Source organism: Panulirus ornatus, chromosome 57, assembly GCF_036320965.1.
Source record: "Panulirus ornatus isolate Po-2019 chromosome 57, ASM3632096v1, whole genome shotgun sequence".
In the NCBI taxonomy this organism is placed as follows: domain Eukaryota; kingdom Metazoa; phylum Arthropoda; class Malacostraca; order Decapoda; family Palinuridae; genus Panulirus; species Panulirus ornatus.
In genome coordinates this window covers 7,241,301-7,256,188 of record NC_092280.1, presented here as the reverse complement: position 1 = coordinate 7,256,188, position 14,888 = coordinate 7,241,301, and the positions used below count along the sequence as shown (strand labels likewise).

Below are 14,888 nucleotides of genomic sequence, written 5' to 3'. Positions count from 1 at the left end.
TTTGTTGAGTACGCCACCTATGTGTGTGTGTATATATATGTGTGTGTATGTGTGTGTGTGCTCGTGTACATTTTGCTTGTATGTGTGTGTGTGTGTGTGTGTGTGTGTGTGTGTGTGTGTGTGTGTGTGTGTCTTATACATTCATATAAGAGTTTGATCCTCTATGTGACGGTAGCCGGGATGGAACAGTAGCTTCCCTCCCCCCCGACGGGTCGGATTGGGATCAGATGCCGGTTGGAGAGAGTCAGGAGGACCAAGCAGTGTTGACCACCTCTTGAAAGGTGGCTTTAAGAGGGACTTGATGATGATGTTGTTCTATGCCCCTTTTGCACCTCTTCTAGTGGCCGCCCCCCGCGCCCCTGTTGTGTAGTGGATGGGGAGGATGACCCTGAGGGTGAGGCATAGGTGACGGATTGGGACGGTGGGGAAAAAAAAAGAAAGAAAAAAAAAGTTGTTACAGATGTTCTTGGACTGAGACGCAGGGAGTCCAAGTGTCTCGGGCCGATAGCTGGAGGATTTGATGATGGTGTTGATGTGTTCCTTCCAGCTTAGTTGACCGTCCAGTGTGTCGCTGAGAAGCTAGGCGGAGTGAAGAACCTGTTGAAAGGATCCTAGGGTGTAGTGAGGCAGTGGAGGGAGGCTGTAGGGACAGGACTGGAAGCAAAGGTTAAAACCTTCATGGACTCACGGTCTTGGTTGAGCTGATGGTCACGTTAGCAAACGGTCCAGCGCTGGAAAGGCAATGTAGTCAGGAGAGCCGTTGTTACATACAGAATCCCACGGCAGGGTCGTGGGACGTAGTTACTTCCATCGTGGGGGAAGGAGAGACATCCATTAGCGCATCGGCTGTGAGAAGGGTGAGGAAGGACAGAGGTTCCATACCTGTGTCTTGTGCAAAGGAAACAGGTGAGAGACAGGAAGGTGGAGATGGTTCCTTCGGAGGGTTTCAACCCTGGCGACACTCGCTGAGACTTCATACCCAATGGATAAACGACGGCTTTGGTCTGATGCATCTAACTTGTGGCTCTCTGGATGTGCTTGCGTGTATCTGCTTGTGTGAACTTGTGCGTCTGCAATAGAGTAATTTTGTGCTTCTGAGTACGTGTTCGTTCGCAAGTTTGTATGTGAGTGGTCGTGTTTATGTGTGTGTGTGTGTGTGTGTGTGTGTGTGCACTGACCCTCCTCTGTCTGTATACATGCGTCTGTATGTCTGAGAAGTTCGTACTGCCCTTGTCCATGAACTTTAAAAAAAGAAAAGGAAAAAAATCCCATCTTTATATAATTTAAAATATGAGCGTTGTTGAACGTAGGTCTGACCAAGCGTTTACTGTCACACAAGAGAAGGAGGAGAAAGACAGAAGGAGGAGGAAGACAGAAGGAGGAGGAAGACAGAAGGAGGAGGAAGACAGAGATATTGAAAATAATAATCGTAAACTCTTGTTTCACAGACGTTGAAAGTATCGCTTATGGACGATTGTTTTCATGGTTTTTTCTTTCCCTTTGGAGGAAATTGTGGGATAAGAAAATGATGATATACCCAATACGAAAAAATTATATCTAAAAATTCTAATACCGATACAGAAATATATTTGTCGGGGGAAAAAAAATTGAGAGGAAACCAGTTTAACTGTCGTGACAGAATCTCTGTCTTATTCGAGTTATATGGAAAAAAATTTGATATATTCTTAGAAGAATAAGTTCCTCAAGAAGAAATTACTCGACGATTATCAGTGTTTAGAACGAGTTTATTCCACAAGATTAGAAGAGAGATCAGTGATGATAACTTTAGAATAAATCAGTTCCTGAATATTTTACGAAGTTGAATGTTTGGAAAAAAAAAAAAGAATTTAATTCTCCTGATGAAAATATTTGGCGGCTGCAGAAGACTAGAAACTAGAAAAAGACGAGCGTTAGGTAAACTAGTGGTAGAATATCGCCAGATGGACCAAAAATCTGCGGGACACACACACACACACACACACACACACACACACACACACAGTCCATAGACCTATCGCGATAGACTAGAAGCCACAGAGGAAATAGGAAACACGTCGCGATCAAATAGATAAACATGGGAGAAAACACTGCAATGAGAACAGTGAAAAAAATTAGAATAGAAGAAATTGGAAGACATAGGGAATATATCGCGATTACTGGTGAAACTTTGACGATAAATGTTAGAAAATAGTGAAAAAAATTAGTTGTGAATATCGTGGTGAAGGGAAAGACAACTCGAGGTAATATCGCGATAGATAGTGAAGTGAGAATATTCTGATGAAGACTCACGAATATCGCCAAAGAAAATAGAAAATAATCTTCCCAAAAACAAATGAAATGACTACCTAAGATAAGTAAAATTAAGAACGCCATAATGTCTATGAAAGTGAAAATGACATGACAAGAAAATTGCGTTGGTGGTAATTAATAGAATCACCTCAAATATCGCTGTAGCGAATATCGAAGTTATCGCTGAGCGCATATCGCTTCGGGGGAGGGGAAAGGGGACGAGTGGAAATACAGGAATGGATACAAAGTGACCACCCTACACCCCTTACTCTCAAACCATCGTGAAAGGAACTGCGAAAGAAACAGTGAAAAGAAAAGCGATTCATCTCGTCGTCTTTCGCGCAGCGCAGACTGCGCCAGAGATCAGCGAAGACCACCTGATTGTTGAAGGTTGAGCGATGTAGCGACATACACAGCAGAGTGGAGAGGGAATGGCTGACACTCTGTCGTAGCTACGGGGGTATTAAAGACGCTGTAGGGAGAGAGAGAGAGAGAGAGAGAGCGCACTTGCCGACCAGTGTGTGTGTGTGTGTGTAGATGGGTGAGAGAGAGAGAGAGAGAGAGAGAGAGAGAGAGAGAGAGAGAGAGAGAGAGAGAGAGAGAGAGAGAGAGAGAGAGAGAGAGAGAGTCACATTAAGATGAGGTTTAACTATTTCTATTTTTTCTTTGACGAAAGTTCTTTGATAAGGTGGGGTGTGGAGGGGGGTGGGGGTGTTTTACACCCCCCTCCTCACCCCATCCCCCACAATCCCCACACAAGCCCCCTCCTTTCGTCACGACCGAACGACCTTTTACGCACGACGGTACGACTATTTGAGCACAACGGTGCGGCCTTTGAATACGATGGTGCGATCCTTGAGCACGAGGGTACGACCCTTGAACACGAGGGTACGACCCTTGAACACGACGGGACGACCCTTGAACACGACGGTACGACCCTTGAGCACGACGGTATACGACCCTTGAACACGACGGGACGACCCTTGAACACGACGGTATGACCCTTGAGCACGACGGTATACGACCCTTGAACACGACGGTATACGACCCTTGAACACGACGGTGCGATCCTTTGAGCTTGACGGTACGATCTTTGAACACGACGGTACAGTCCTTGAACACGACGGCATACTCCTTGAACACGACGGTACAATCCTTGAACACGACAGTACGATCCTTGAACACGATGGTACGATCCTTTGAGCTTGACGGTACGATCCTTTGAACACGACGGTACGATCCTTGAACACGACAGTACGATCCTTGAACACGACGGTACGATCCTTTGAACTTGACGTTACGGTCCTTGAACACGACGGTACGATGCTGTACGGAGGGTTGCGCTGGTCTTTTGGCCAGGCACATAGATGGGTCATGTCAAAGACCCTATTATTATACCCTCTCACGCAAGGGTGTGTACCGTCGTGTTCAAGGACCATACCGTCAAGCTCAAAGGATCGTACCGTCGTGTTCAAGAAATGTGCCGTCGTGTTCAAGGACTGTACCGTCGTGTTCAAGGACTGTACCGTCGTGTTCAAGGACTGTACCGTCGTGCTCAAGGACCGTACCGTCAAGCTCAAAGGATCATACCGTCGTGTTCAAGGATCGTACCGTCGAGCTGAAAGGATCTTACCGTCGTGTTCAAGGATCGTACCGTCGAGCTGAAAGGATCGTACCGTCGTGTTCAAGGATCGTACCGTCAAGCTCAAAGGATTGTACCGTCGTGTTCAAGGATCGTACCGTCGAGCTGAAAGGATCGTACCGTCGTGTTCAAAGACCGTATCGTCAAGCTCAAAGGATCGTACCGTCGTGTTCAAGGATCGTACCGTCAAGCTCAAAGGATTGTACCGTCGTGTTCAAGGATCGTACCGTCGAGCTGAAAGGATCGTACCGTCGTGTTCAAAGACCGTATCGTCAAGCTCAAAGGATCGTACCGTCGTGTTCAAGGATCGTACCGTCAAGCTCAAAGGATTGTACCGTCGTGTTCAAGGATCGTACCGTCAAGCTCAAAGGATCGTACCGTCATGTTCAAGGACCGTACTGTTGATTAAGCTCAGATGACCGTACCATCGTCTTCAAGGAATGTACCGTCGTGTTCAGAGAACCATACCGTCGTATCAAGGACCTTACACCGTCGTGTTCAAGGAACGCACCGTCGTGTTCAAGGACCGTACCGTCGTGTTCAAGGACGGTACCGTCGTGTTCAAGGACCGTACCGTCGTGTTCAAGGAATGTACCGTCGAGTCTTACGGTTGTACCGTCTTGCTCAACCCGGTTTTAGTAGCTGTCTCCCATGAGTGTTCAGGGTTACATAAGAAGACGACAGAATATATAGATGTCTTCTCAGATACTCAGAGGTGTGGAAACTGCGAGAGATATATAGATAAGTACGTGGGCAAAGAATTACATTTAGATACAAGGAAATTACTTTGTAATGAATATGACATGAAGTTTGATTAGATGTAGGAATGTGTGTGCGTGTGTGCGTGTGTGTGTGTGAGTTTAGCGGAAAAATATAAGATAAATGAAACAAAATCATATATATATATATATATATATATATATATATATATATATATATATATATATATATATATATATATATATATATATATGAAAAAATAATATACATACACATATTCTAATTGTGGATAATGAAAAACCATTTACGTATTTACAGTTATACGTACAGTGATCAATCAGTGATTGAATGGAAACGATGAGAACAGTGCAATCGACAGTGACACATCAATAGCGAAGGAATTGAAAGAGCAACGGAGCATTGGATCCTATGGAAAAAAAAAAAAGGATCGTGTATCCTGATACAGTGGAGGACAAGAGAATTGAGAGCAGTGGGAGTGTAGGACGCCCCTGCCTTTATTCCCACCGACGCACAAAAGGTCAAGGACATCGTCTTTATGACCTCCTCTGACCTCTGCCGACAGATGAAGAATATTTCCCACAATATTCTGTGAGCTTTTTCCAGCAATATCTGAACTTACGACGAAAGAAACTGGAGATTCCACAGGTAAGTTTAAAGATCACGTGAACGTAAAAGCAAATCTACAAAGTAAAAATCGTATGATATGTGTAGATAGATAGATGGACATATAAATAGATAGATAGATAGATAGATAGATAGATAGATATTGTTGTAATAGTTATTAAAGGGGGTAAAATAATGGGCACTGGCGGTACAAAAGAAAAAGACAGATTTTGCAATTGATGGTACAATGCAAAATTGATTATTGCTCACAGTGGGACAATCTTGTACTGTTAGCACTCAATTGTTAGAGTGTGGATGAGGCTATGAAACAACAGAGTTCCGCTGGTGGTAGAAAAATTTCGTTCTGTTAGTGACAGATGGTTATGGTAATGTTCAGAAATGGAACAAACACATTGTTGATGTATTGGAACAAAATGTTGCTACCAAACCTGGGTTAGAAATGTATTGATCGTACTGGGACAACATTATGTCTCTAGTCATGGAACAGTATAGTGTTTTCTGAGGTGGAATGATATAGGTTTCCTTGTGGTTGTTTGTGGCGGAAATATTCCCTTTCTTTGTGGTTGTTTGTGGCGGAAATATTCCCTTTCTTTGTGGTTGTTTGTGGAGGGAATATTCCCTTTCTTTGTGGTTGTTTGTGGCGGGAAAATTTCCCTTTCTTCATGGTTGTTTGTGGCGGGAAAATCTACATTTCTTTGTGGTTGTTTGTGGCGGAAAATTATCTCTTTCTTTGTGGTTGTTTATGGCGGGAAAATTTACTTTTCTTTGCGGTCGTTTGTGGCAGGAAATTTCCCTTTCTTCATGGTTGTTTGTGGCGGGAAAATCTACATTTCTTTGTGGTTGTTTGTGGCAGGAAAATCTACTTTTCTTTGTGGTCGTTTGTGGCAGGAAATTTTCTTTCTTTTTGGTTGTTTGTGGCGGGAAAATTCATCTTTGTGGTTGTTTGCGGCAGGAAAATTTACTTTTCTTTGCGGTTGTTTGTGGCAGGAAAATTTCCCTTTCTTTGTACTTGTTTGTGGCAGGAATATTTCCCTTTCTTTGTGTTTTTTGTGGCGGGAAAATTTCCGAAAATTTCCCTTTCTTTGTGTTTTTTTGTGGCGGGAAAATCTACCTTTTCTTTGTGGTGTATTAGAATAGCGTCGTACACGGCGAAACATAGCACAGTCCTGCTAGCGGTTGAAGAACCGAGTGTTGTTTGTGGTGAAAACGTAGCTTTGTTTGTGGTGAAAACGTAGCTTTGTTTGTGGTGACAACGTAGCTTCGTTTGTGGTAAAATGATGCCCTGTTGTAAGTGGTGGAGGAGTGTGCTCCTGGTTAGTGGTGGAACGGCTCATTTTGTTCTTAGAAGAGGGAAGAATGAAGCTATAGGGATGGAAACAGGGACCATAGTGCTGATAATGGTGTCGAATCATATCACTTTCTTAGCTATGTCCTGTTGTTAGAAGTGGAACAACATAGTTGTACTTGTGATGGTACAATATAACTGTTATTTCGTGATTCTAGTGGGGGGAAAAATGGTCTTCGTAGTGGTAGAATATATACTTTAAACATGGGACAATGTAGTTTGGATAATGCTGAAGCTGTGGTACCACTAGTGTTGGGATATTAAGATCCCACTTGTTATGAAGTGTTATAATTTTTTTCGAGTGGTGGAATAATGTCGTTTGTGTGTAGTGATAGATTTCCCAAGTGTTGTTAGAAGTGGTACAACATGGGTTTGTTAGTGGTGGGACGATGCGCCCGTCTAGGTGGTTGAGTGTCAAGTGGCAGTGGTGGTAGACCGTGGTTTTGTCAGTGGTGGTATACTGTGGTTGTGTCAGTGGTGGTACACTGTGGTTGTGTCAGTGGTGGTATACTGTGGTTGTGTCAGTGGTGGTATACTGTGGTTGTGTCAGTGGCGGTACACTGTGGTTTTGTCAATGGTGGAATGATATATAATTTTATGAGTGGTAGATTACTTTAGTTTTGTCAGTGGTGGAACAAGAAATGATTTCATAAGTGGTAGATTACTTTAGTTTTATCAGCGGTGGAACAATATATAGTTTTATGAGTGGTAGATTACTTTAGTTTTGTCAGTGGTGGAACAATAAAAAAATCTTATAGTGGCGGATTACATTAGTTTCTTAGTGGTGAGACAATATAATCTACTGAGAGGTAGATTATTTTTGTTAATGGTGGAACAATATGATTTTCCAAGTGTTGGATTACATTAGAATTTTGTTTCTTGGTGAAACAATTTAATATTCCGAGTGTGGAATGCTTTATTTTTGTTAATGATGGAACAATATAATTTTCTAAATGTTAGATTACATACATTTTATCAGTGGTGAGACAATATAATCTCATAAGTGGCAGATTACTTTAGTGTTGTTAATGGTGGGACAATACGGTTTTTGTTAGTAGTGGTAAACCATACTCACTTCAGTGGCGTATTACTACAGTTACAGTACACAGTGGTAACATCATAGTACACATAGTGGTGGATCACATTAGTGTTGGCTGTCGTGGTGCGATATAGATTCAATCTTGATAAAACTATACAACCACCTTGTTAGGTGTGGACCAACAGGAGTGTCCGAAGTGTTCATAATGATAGAAAAAAAAGATCTGTTATTCTATAAACGAAGAGACAGGATTGGTTAGTTATGGGATGCTATAGCTAGCGGAATAGTGTATCAGTATAGCAGTGGAATAATCCTTTTAGCTATTAGTGGTGGAATGATACTTGTGGCTATTAGTAGTGGAATAATACTTTAGGCTATCAGTAGTGGAATAATACTTTTAGCCATTAGTAGTGGAATAATATTCTTGGCTATTAGTTGTGGAATAATACTTTTGGCTATTAGTATTGGAATGATACTTTTGGCTATTAGTAGCGGAACAATGCTTTTGGCTATTATTATTGGAATAATATTTTCAGTTGTTAGCAAAGGAATAATACTTTTGACAATGATTAGTGGAATAATACTTTTGGCTATTAGTAGTGGAACAATATTCTCAGCAATTAGTCGAGGAATAATGCTTTTGACAATCAGTCGTGGAATAATACTTTCATCTATTATAAGTGGAATAACACTTTTGGCTATTAACAGTGGAATAATATTTTCAGCCACTAATAGCGGAATGATACTTTCAGCTATTAGTAGTGGAATGATATTCTCTGCTATTAGCAGTGGGATAATACTTTCAGCTATTAGTAGTGGAATGATATTCTCAGCTATTAGCAGTGGGATAATACTTTCAGCTATTAGTAGTGGAATGATATTCTCAGCTATTAGCAGTGGGATAATACTTTCAGCTATTAGTAGTGGAATACTATTTCTTATTGTTAGTGGAATAACAGTGTTGTTTGTGGTGGAATAGTGCCGGTGGACTAGTATGGCATTGATTGACGTGGAGCAATTTGTCTTGTTCATCGTGAAGCATTATAGTACCCAGCTCAGTGGAACAGTATTGTGTTGTTAGATTTCTAACAATGAAGTTGTTCATTTTGGTTCACTTTGCTGCCATGGAATGACGATAATGATGATGAAAATGGGGAGAAGTTGTTGGCAGTGGAACAATTCATGAATAATATTGGTCAAAGGTTGTTGTGATTTTGCTAGTAGCACAACGTCTTCCACTGGTGGTACAAAAAAAAAGGAATTTTTCAGAATGATGGAACAAGTTGGTGTTGTCAGCAGAGGTGCTAGTGTTGGAAATGCTATTTGTTTCCACCATTATTGAAGGAGGATCTATATGGTGATCCGGAAGGTCGTTAGCGTCGTATAGGGATGGGACAATAGAGCGTCGTTAGTGATGGAACAACAGGGTGGTTACATTGATTGAGGTATAGTTAGCTATTAAATAGTCGGACAATTCAAAGTGTAATGAAACACTGACGTTAATTACTGCTATGTGTTGACTGTTGATGATGTGCTGTTTTTTTTCTTTTGTTTTTTTAAACAACAGAACAATAGTGCTCCTATTTGCAGAATAATAGCGGCCAATATTGTGGTTGTTCAATGTACATCTTTAAGGTTGACTGGTGCAGCTGTTTCGTGTTGGCAATATAGGAGCAATTCTGTGTTATTTCTAGTGGAACAATAGTGTTCCTATTGATGGAACAAAAGCGTTATTTGTGGAGACTAAGAGGCATTTAAAGTGGTGATTATATTTTCCCATGATCTCCCTGTTAACATGGGTATTACTCGTGATTGAACTATGATACATCTTGGAGTGTTATCAATGTACCAGATTTTTTCATGTAACAATGTGGTGTGGATAACAGCTGACGTGGGATCATTATGGGACAACTCAGGGATAATAGTGGGACAACAAAGTTCAGAGTTCACTGTAACAACACAAACTCCCATGTCTTTGCAACTGATGCAAATTTCTAATTCTTTGCAACAATATGAATTTCCATATCTTTGGATCAATGGAAACACTTTCTTCCTTGTGGGCAATGTAAACTCCCATTTCTATGGAACAATGAAAATCCTTTTTCCAATATGCAAAAAAAAAAAATGTATGTAAATAGGTTCAATGTATTTGTTTATTTGTTTACAGTAGACAGCTGCTTGGAAGTTTCAGGTAGTTGACCTGGAGGAAATTTGTCTACCTCCGGTTTACCTTAACTCTACCTCAAATTGACTTTAAGTTTACCTTTAGTGTACTTTAGGTTTCTTGAAAATACTAACAGCTATTAGTTTGAAGAGAAACATATACGAACGTAATTTTTCTAGGACATTAATCCCTAAATCCCTTAACTTTAAGGAAACATAGGGTAAGGCTAAGGTAAAATAGGGTAAGGCTATCATTTTAGATCAGTCTGGCTCCCTCTCTACCCCATTCGCCCCCCCCAAAAAAAAAGAAATAAAAAACAACACACCATTTGTATATTATCATTATCAAATCATGTTTCTATTGTTGAAACAAAAAAAAATCATGCATCAAATCTTTGAGATATGGGAGAAAAAAGAAAAGTTACAATCAGAAACAAAACTATATCCAGTATAGAAAATAGATCTTATTTGAAGACCTTTTTATCCGCATTGGAATACACATCGACACCCTATATCTTATTTTTGGAGGGGAGGATTCAATATCATTTATCGACGAGTCTTTGTTTGCTTATTTGTCTCATTCATATACACGAAGGTTCGCTTCGTAAAGGCTACAGATGGAATGTTTATTGCCTCTGCAGTCAGCAGTCCTGAAGTGATTACTGCTTGGAAGAGCTGTCCAGTTTGAGATATTTCGAAACGCTATGTCTCGAAAGACATGCATGCCAACCGATCGTCAGCTTGCAACATTGCTTATCTGTTCAATGTATATGTATACAGTTTGCACGCTCGGATTTGCAATGTTGCAAATGGATATCTCTCCTCGCGACAGTGTGCCTGATTATTGCTGCCTCCCTCGTCATGCTAGCGCGAGCTTCTGTATGTGTTTGCAACAGTGGCCTCCGTGCCGCCGCCCGTTCGAAGCCTGTGTGATCACTTGCTCGACTCTCCGATTATCTCCTCAAATAGGATCATCAAGAGACGCGCCCTCTGTGTGTCCTTCTCTTCATCACCCATTAAGAAATCATCAGTTCCAATCGTTTATCTCCCCCAGAAAGAGTCGTTTTCTCGAGATGAAAATCGATTTCGCAAATTGCTTCGACGCCTTCTAAAGAATCCGCGTGGCGGGCTTCGAGCCGGCATCTGACTCAGGATTCGCGTTATCGAAGCAGTTGAGCATCGAGGTCACGGCGCGTGACTAACAAGGATTTAGGTGTTAAGGGCTCCTCTTGATGAGCAGGAGGGCCTTGACGACGACACGGGACAAGCACAGCTCCAGAGAGAGAGAGAGAGAGAGAGAGAGAGAGAGAGAGAGAGAGAGTGACTGGAGTATTAAAACACTGGGATCCGAAGCTTAGGATCAACACCGTAAACCAACTAATGAAACCTCTGGCTGGCTGCGGCCACTGAACGCTAACCAAGGCATTTTTATCCAGGTTTTTTTTTTTTTCTTCTAGCTAGTAAGTCAGTGGACGGGGTAGCAAGTCACGGATGATACCTCATGAAGACCAACCAATTATGTCTAGCTGGAGGCAGTGAACCCATGAGTCACACACAATGAACGACAGGGATAACAGAGATGTGGAGTTGACTTCAAGCAGACGAATTCCTTCCTAATAAACCAACCAGGAGATGCAGGCAATTAAGTCTTTGGCTGAAGAAGACAAAGATGAGGTAAAGAAATTTATAATCTTTACCTAAATGTAACTACACATGTAGAAGGTTTTGCCAAGAAGAAATAGAAAGAAACATGTGTCGCAAATTGTAATAATCTCGATGGGTCAATGCAGGTAAAGTATATATATATATATATATATATATATATATATATATATATATATATATATATATATATATATATATATATATATATGATGATCACACTTGTCCATGATGATAGCATAAAGGTGTAATCGCACTTCAGTAGTTCATACAATTATATTTAACATGTAAATTTTCTATACATGTGGCACGACATGTTTCGTGGAGACAATCCACCTCATCAGGTGCCAGTACTTAACAAAGTTATTTAAATCCCAACATTATACTAGAGTCCCGCCGTCCAACACCAATCGGTATAGACCAACCACTGTCCGCTTTGTCTGGCAGTTACCGTTGTAAGGGAGAGTGATTAAGGCGGGTCACGTGTCGGGGGTTGACCTGTTTTCGTGTTTTTTCAATTCTCTCATAATGATTTGGTTAATTCTAGGATGGGTTTTAAAATTGCCAGAGGACAAATTAAAGTTCCTAGTATCAGCATTTAAGACAGATTCAATGACGTTACGTGTGGCATAATCAGCAGAGGGGTATAGAATAACAGGATTTTCAAGATCTATGGCCAGGGTGATAATTTTCATGACAATGTTTAGCGATCGCATTTTTGTGGTCATCCCTGCGTACTGCATGACGGTGCCAATAACACCTCTCCGTTACAGTTTTACCTGTCTGGCCTATATGAATATCTTTACATGCTTTGCATTTGACGACGTAAACACTCCCAATCATTGCATGATTTGGCCTACTATTTATTAAAGTCTTACTGATGGTGTTATTGTACTGGAAAGCAACATTACAAGCACTGTTTTTTAGAACATGTCTTACATTAGCTAAGTTGGGAGAATAGGGCAACACTAAACATTTAGACTCATCCTTATTTGTCACATTTTTGTCACAAGAAACATAAAATGTCTTCCTAGCTTTCCAGTAAGCTTTGTTCACAAACCAATTGGGATAATATAACTGCCTAAAAATACGTATTATATGACTACATTCATCTACTAGGCCTATGGGATCACATATCCGTAGTGCTCTTAAAAACACAGACATAACTACAGACATTTGTATAGAAGAATCATGTACTGAGAAATAATGAATATAACTCTCACAGTTGGTAGGCTTCCTGTAGATTTTAAAGGACAAATGATCAGATTCTCTATTTATCAACACATCAAGAAAGGGCAGTTTGTCTTCTTTTTCCCATACTATCAAATTCAAGATGAAATGAGAATATTGAGACGCCTGAGAACACAGCCTTTGACTCAAGTCGACGGAAATAAACTATAGTCAGACTTGCTACTTGAAATAAGAGTAAAAACGAAAGATATGAGACTGACCTTTTCTAGGGACGAAGGCAACATAATCAGGTGTCGTTTCCCAACGGGTATCGAACAGGAGAGCCATCGTGTGTACCTAGAATGACGTAAATAGAATGTAAAGACTCAACAAAAGGAGCAGAGAGACGCTTTTGATGAAACGGTTAATTGACAAAAAGGTCTTACGTCTTTGTATACACCAAACGAAGGAGGTTATCACCCTCAAACCTCCAGGGAACGATTCCTGGGGTATGAAGGAACGGGCCTTTGTTTTGACTCCATCTGACCCAGGTCAAAGGTCGTGCTATCATAACCGAGGAGGTCGAACCCTAGTGCTCACGGACGGGGATATATATATATATATATATATATATATATATATATATATATATATATATATATATATATATATATATATATATGTATATATATATATATATATATATATATATATATATATATATATAGAGAGAGAGAGAGAGAGAGAGAGAGAGAGAGAGAGAGAGAGAGAGAGAGAGAGAGAGAGAGAAAACTGCAACCTTTTAGGCAAATATATGATGACATACAAACGACATATACACGTGGAGCCAGCCTCCATATATATATATATATATATATATATATATATATATATATATATATATATATATATATATATATATATATACAACCCGAAGGAACTAAAATCTTCACCTGAGCTGCACCTTCGCTTGCCATTGATTCAAAAAAACCCACAATGCAGACAATATTATCACCTCATATCCTGTTAACTCCTCATCAAGTGACTTATTTATAGCATCTTTACCAAATTATCTACCCATAGTTTTAATCTTATATATAAAACAAACTCACACTTTTATGATTCTTAACATACGTACCCCTCTCCATTAACATCACAGACACTCTACAGGAGCAAAGATTACCCACATTTAACACCCTCTCTTAACTACCAAATCCTCTACCACTAACCACAGACCAGCATTCACCCTGCCAGCCAACCAGCCAGCCAGCCACTCCTTTTGAAAACGATCGTTTGAGCAGTAAATCACTCGCAGCCAAACATGTCCTGTGTGGTCTAAAACCACCCCCCACCCCCTAAATGGGTGTTGGACACTGTTTATCACAACATGTGTGGGTGTTGCGTCTCACAACCCACTTTGCACTTGGCTGGGAAGGCGGGAACACGAGTGCAAACAGAGATTTTGTTTGCTCCTGTTTGCCTATGTTTAAACTCGTGACGTAGTATTGGATAATGTGATTCCTATGTGATAAGAAGATGTCTTTTCGTTTAGGAATGATTCCCCAGACGAAAGTGTCCGCCAGAATGCGTAAGACATATCAAAGAGCTTCTTAACACATTTATGAGCTTCTTAACGCACACCAAAGAGCTTCCTAACACATTTGTGAGTTTCTTAACACACACCAAAGAGCTTCCTAACACATTTGTGAGTTCCTTAGCACATTTATGAGTTCTTTAACACATAACAAAGAGCTTTTTAACATATTAATGAGTTCCTTAACACAACAAAGAGCTTCCTAACACATTTATGAGTTCCTTAACACAACAAAGAGCTTCCTAACACATTTATGAGTTCCTTAACACACACCAAAGAGCTTCCTAACACATTTATGAGTTCCTTAACACAACAAAGAGCTTCCTAACACATTTATGAGTTCCTTAACACAACAAAGAGCTTCCTAACACATTTATGAGTTCCTTAACACAACAAAGAACTTCCTAACACATTTATGAGTTCCTTAACACACCAACGAACTCCCCAACACACTTATGAGTTCCTTGACACTACAAAGACCTCACTAACATATCTATAAGTTCCTTAACACAGTAAAGGAACCCCAGACAACACGCCAAAGCGCTCCCGAACACATCATACAGCTCCCTAACACACCAAACAGTTCCCTAATGCACCATACGGCTCCCTAACACACCAG

General features: G+C 40.5%; 1 long non-coding RNA gene across 7 annotated transcripts in view; it reads left to right on the top strand.

Annotated features, from left to right (window-relative positions):
• Positions 1 to 14,888, top strand: part of LOC139766155 (uncharacterized) — an 85,104-nt gene that overhangs the window by 6,827 nt on the left and 63,389 nt on the right. For all 7 annotated transcript variants that reach the window (XR_011716809.1, XR_011716813.1, XR_011716808.1 and 4 more), the window contains exon 2: positions 4,970 to 5,317. This is a non-coding gene — a long non-coding RNA (uncharacterized lncRNA). The remainder of the gene's footprint in view (positions 1 to 4,969; positions 5,318 to 14,888) is intronic.